The sequence below is a fragment of the Pan troglodytes genome, chromosome 3, assembly GCF_028858775.2.
Source record: "Pan troglodytes isolate AG18354 chromosome 3, NHGRI_mPanTro3-v2.0_pri, whole genome shotgun sequence".
In the NCBI taxonomy this organism is placed as follows: Eukaryota; Metazoa; Chordata; class Mammalia; order Primates; family Hominidae; genus Pan; species Pan troglodytes.
In genome coordinates this window covers 82,758,875-82,764,874 of record NC_072401.2, presented here as the reverse complement: position 1 = coordinate 82,764,874, position 6,000 = coordinate 82,758,875, and positions in this window count along the sequence as shown.

The window sequence follows — 6,000 nt, the reverse complement described above, 5'->3', positions numbered from 1 at the left end:
AAGAAAGCCCTAATATTAGATACACACAGGAAAATGGGAGGATGTCACCATGGATGTCGTGGTGGGAAAAAGTCAAGAGTCATGGATCTAGGCTGGCTTCCAGGTTGCTGCCAGAGAGAGCTTCTTTAAAGCTGTAACTCTTTTTGCCTATAAACTCATCCTCCACAGCCTACAGAATTATTAATACGACCAATCTGCTTACCCCTGCTTATCTCTCTCATCTCCCACTCCTCCCAACCTCTCCAGGACTCCAGTACTCCAGCCCCCTCATGCCAAAACACAGCAGATCTTCCATGAGTCTGTGTCTTCCCAGGTGCTGTTCCTCTGCCTGGAAACATCTTTTTTTTTTTTTTTTTTTTACAGAGTTTTGCTCTGTTGCCCAGGCTGGAATGCAGTGGCGCGATCTCAGCTCACTGCAACCTGCACCTCCCAGGTTCAAGTGATTCTCCTGCCTCAGCCTCCCGAGTAGCTGGGATTACAGGAGCGCGTCACCATGTCCAGCTAATTTTTGTATTTTTAGTGGAGACAGGGTTTCACCATATTGGCTAGGCTGATGTCAAGTTCCTATACTCAAGTGATCCACCTGCCTCAGCCTCCCAAAGTGCTGTGATTATAGGCATGAGCCACTGTGCCAGCTTGCCTGGAAATGTCTCTTTAAAAAAAAATTTTTTTTACTTTAAGTTCTGGGATACATGTGCAGAATGTGCAGGTTTGTTACATAGGTATACATGGTGGTTTGCCACATCTATCAACCCATCATCTAGGTTTTAAGCCCTGCATGAATTAGGAATTTGTCCTAATGCTCTCCATCTCCTTGGCCCCCACCCCCTGACAGGCCCCGGTGTGTGATGTTCCCCTCCCTGTGTCCATGTGTTCTCATTGTTCAACTCCCATTTATGAGTGAGAACATGCGGTGTTTGATTTTCTGTTCCTGTGTTAGTTTGCTGAGAATGATGATTTCCAGCTTCATCCATGTCCCTGCAAAGGACATGAACTCATCCTTTTTTACAGTTGCTTAGTATTCCATGGTATATGTGTGCCACATTTTCTTTATCCAGTCTATCATTGATGGGCATTTGGACTGGTTCCAAGTCTTTGCTATTGTAAATAGTGCTGCAATAAACATACGTGCGTATGTGTCTTCATAATAGAACAATTTATAATTCTTTGGGCATATACCCAGTAATGTGATGCTGGGTCAAACAGTAACTCTGGTTCTAGATCCTTGAGGAATTGCCACACTGTCTTCCACATGGTTGAACTAATTTACACTCCCACCAACAGTGTAAAAGCGTTCCTATTTTTCCACAGCCTCTCCAGCATCTGTTGTTTCTTGACTTTTTAATAATTGCCATTCTAACTGGCATGAGATGGTATCTCATTGTGTTTTTTATTTTCATTTTTGTAATGACCAGTGATGATGAGCTTTTTACATATATTTGTTGGCTGCATAAATGTCTTCTTTTGAGAAGTGTCTGTTCATATCCTTTGCCCGCTTTCTGATGGGGTTGTTTTTTTTTCTTGTAAATTTGTTTAACTCTCTTGTAGATTCTGGATATTAGCCCTTTGTCAGATGGATAGATTGCAAAAATTTTTTCCCATTCTGTAGGTTGCCTGTTCACTCTGATGATGGTTTCTTTTCCTGTGCAGAAGCTCTTTAGTTTAATTAGATCCCATTTGTCAATTTTGGCTTTTGTAGCAGTTGCTTTTGGTGTTTTAGTTATGAAGTCTTTACCCATGCTTATGTCCTGAATGATATTCCCCTCACCTCCCCTATTGCTTTGCATGGTGCCTATCCCAAAGTAGATGCACTGTGAAGAGGGTTAAGTGAATGAATGGATGAATAAGTGAATGGAGTAGAGGAGAGGGGGGAGAGAGAAGGAGATGGGCAAAGAGAGAGAGAAGCTCAGGTATGCAAAGAATTATAAAAAGAGAACCAGAGAGACATGAGGAATCCTGACCTTCAGTGCCTGGCTCTAATCCGTCCTGGAACCTGGCTGTTCTACTTGCCTTTGGGATCTTTGATACTGGTTGTTTCCCTCACATTGGGCTCTGTTGCATCCTTTTATGTTTGTCTGTGAGTTGCTCAAGGGCAGAGATCTAACCTCACTCATCTTTGTATCCTCAGGGCCTGGAACACAGTAGGACAACAAGCTATTTCTCCCTTTCCACATGGAGAAAACTAAAGAAACTACATCATGTTTTAGGGTGTTTAGAGCCCTCTTTCTACCCTTTGCTGAAGGTGACATATGAAAACACTCCTTTGAATGAAAATAAAATACAGTGTGTTCTTCAGGGTTCTAATTTATCAGAAAGATTTTTCAAGTTCTAGTTTTTCTATAGTATCAAGAATTATTTATGTTGATTCCCTAAAGAAGCACCAGTACTTTATCATCCCAGTCATTTTCCATTTGCGTGAGATACACATCAGGAATTTCCTTCTTCATGTCAAACTCAGCACTGCACAGAGCCAGGCTTTTAAAACATAATTCATTAGCTTAGAAATAGGAAGGGACAAGAAGTAATTGATCTATTTCAATTTGCTCTCACAAGAGCTAGCTCTTATTTCTTTGCCCCATGGCCTCTTTTTATTTAGTGTATGTATTTTCCCCCAAATTTTTATCTTTTTTTTATTCAAAGGGGAGCAAATTTTAGACTGTTAAGGCTATTTTAAATCACAATTACGGACCTCTCAGTCTAAAATATCTACTTGCCTATTGCAATTAAATCTAGAAATCAGGCAATACCAATGTCTCCTGTTTTGCTGCTGCTCTCATCTCAGCATTCTAGCCAACCTTCTTTATTCTCTGCTTTCCCCTGCCCCCACGGAGATTTTAATTTTGTTAAAACGTTTTTACTGCAGCTGTGACTCAGGCAGCTCAGTTAGCTGCAGAAACACAATGTCATTTAATATTCCAACCCACAGCCCAGACAGTTTCACATTGGGTCATTTGGAGCAGAGCTGTTGAGAATGCTTTATATGACAATGATTGGCAACACCCTGCTGTTGAAAAAAAGGCAGCATGAAAAACAGCTAGTGTGCTCCTAGCAATATCTCTGTTCTCAATACCAGACCATGAACAGGAGCCAACTGAACAGAACCAAATGTGATCATCAGGTGACGATGTAATACTAAAGCCACACTCTTGATTTCCTCTGTGTTGGTTGGATAAGATGCTTTCATTCATTAATCCATTCGTTCATTTAATTATATTCAAAGTGGACCTATTTCAGGATAGGCACAATGCAAAGGCAATGCTAAGACATAAAACAATAGGGGCACAGCTCCTGCTACTAACATACCTGTAGTCTGTTGGAAAAGGTAGATTTCAAAAAAATATTTACAGGTTGTCTGGAAAACCAAGGAAGATAGCACTGAACACTAACAGAGAAACCAAAGGGGAGTTGAAGGGGCTCACAGAGGAAGTGAGATGTGAAGTATATTTCGAGGGATGAACTGGATATTTCCAGATGAAGAAAAGGAGTGGATATATCCCCCAGCAAAGAGATACATATGCAACGGCAAGAGACTGGTGTTGGCAGCTAAGGTAGAAAGGAGACAGGGTGGGATGGAGATCATGAATTCTACCTTATGATATGTTCGCAGTATCTGGTTGATTTAGCAGTCAGATGAGATTTGGGGCTAGCAATAGAGATTTGGAAGTTAATGAGATCATTTTTGAGGTTGGACACGGTGGCTCACACCTGTAATCCCAGCACTTTGGGAGGCCAAGGTGGGCAGATTGCTTGAGCCCGGGACCAGCCTGGGCAACATGGCAAAACCCCATCTCTACAAAAAATATGAAAATTAGATGCATGCCTATGGTTACAGCTACTTAGGAGGCTGAAATGGGAGGATCACTTGAGCCCAGGAGGTTGAGGCTGCAGTGAGCTGAGATTGCACCATTGCACTTCAGCTGGGGTGACAAAGCGAGGCCCTGTCTCAAAAAAAGGAAAAAATCACCTAAGAATGTGCAGAGTGAGAAGAAAAACGAGCCCATGACTGAGTCTTTGGAACATTTAAGGATCTGACTAAAGAAAAGGGACACACAAGGAGTTGTGAAAAAGTGTAGAACGAGTACAAAGAAAAGTGTGTGGCAGATACACAAGGCCCTGCTTTTACCGAAACTGTCTTTCTCATTGTAGCATACTTTGTACCTGATAATCATTTGGATATCTATTAAATGAGTAACTTTAGATATGATCCCACTTAATTTTATCTTAGGAATGAGAAAAGTAAAGCCCAAAATTATGTAATTTGTGTAACTAAGGTATTTTCTTTATCTTTTTAAAAATTTTCACTACGATATAGCCAGGTATAAATTCCTTCCTTCCTTCCTTCCTTCTTCTCTTTCTCTCTCTCTTTTTTTTTTTTCTTTAGTCTTGCTCTATCATCCAGGCTGGAGTGCAGTGGCCTGATCTTGGCTCACTGCAACCTCCACCTCTGGGGTTTAAGCAATTCTTCTGCCTCAGCCTCCTGAGTAGCTGGAATTACAGGCACTCGCCATCACGCCCAGTTAATTTTTGTGTTTTTAGTAGAGACAGGGTTTGACCATGTTGGCCCAGGCTAGTCTCAAACTCCTGACCTCAAGTAATCCACCCATCTTGGCCTCCCAAAGTGCTGGGATTACAGATGTGAGCCACCACACCTGGCCTGAATTTATTTCTACTTACCCTTCTCAGGACTCATTATGCTTCCTGAATCTGGATACATGTCTTTCTTTGAGTCAAGAAAATTCTCAACAATTATATTTTAAATGATTACATTTTGTACATTCTTTCCTCCTGGAATGCCTATTAGATGTGTGTAGAGGTTTTTCATTCTATCCTCCATCCCTCATAATTTATCATATTTTTATTACCTCATCTCCATACTGCCTTCTGGGTAATGCCTCAAATCTATTTTTCAGTTTGCAAATTCTCTCCTTAGCCATGTTTAGCCTGCTATTTAACCTGTGACTGAGATTTTCGTTTCAATATTAAACTTTTCATTTCTGGAAGTGTTCTATCTTTTAAAAAATTATTTTTCAAATCAGCCTGGTCTTCTGGGAGCAATATTTTTTACCTTTTAATGTTTTATTTTCTGTCTTTAATTATGTATTTCCTTTCTATATTTTGGTCTCTAGCCAAAACATGTATTTACTGAGGCTCTTGAAATCTAATCAAGCTGTTTGGATGTTTCCTCATGGGTAGTTATCTTCTCATGTTTGTGACTGTTGATGAGAACTCTGAGGCCTGGGTTTAGGGTATGTCCTTCCAGACAGGCTCTGCTTTACTTCTGTTGGGTACCCTAGGATTTCACCATCCTGAGATCACATGTTGTGTCAATTTCTTAGGCTGGGTACACCTAGGCCACGCTACTATTATAAATTCTAACTTCAAACCTGCGTGAAGACAGGCCTATAGAGTGGGAGACAGAGAAATACTTAACAACCAGCTAGCTCTCTTGAGAAAAGCCCTGATTTGAAGCATTTGTCAATTGTTTTGCAAATATTTACATAATTGCTGATTTTAAGCAGCCAACTTAAGGCACTGAAGGAGGAGTTAGGAAGAAATGTGCACTTTCAGCTCTTGCAAACTACCACAAGCCATGGCTGCTAATTTCCCTCTGTTCCTAGTTCTTTCCACCAGGCCTCATAATTGCAGTTCACTTGCATATTAGACTCCAAGAGGGCATCACAAACACCTTACACTCAACCATCTAAAACCCGAGTCTCAAACATGGCACTTTGCCTATGTGTTCTCTATCTCAGTTAATGTCATGCCCATTCATCCAGTTTTCCAAATTAAAGCCTAATTTTTTCTTGAATTATCTCTCTCCTTCTCCACAAATGTACCTTCTCTCAACTTCTATTTCTTCTCTCATATAAGCTGCCACTATTTTCCACTGGCATTATCATCATAGCCTCCTAGTTTGACTCCCTGGCTGGCCTTTATTCATCTGTATCCATTTGTCCAGGGCTTCTGGACCTGCCTTTCTGAGTCTTAAATCTGGAGATG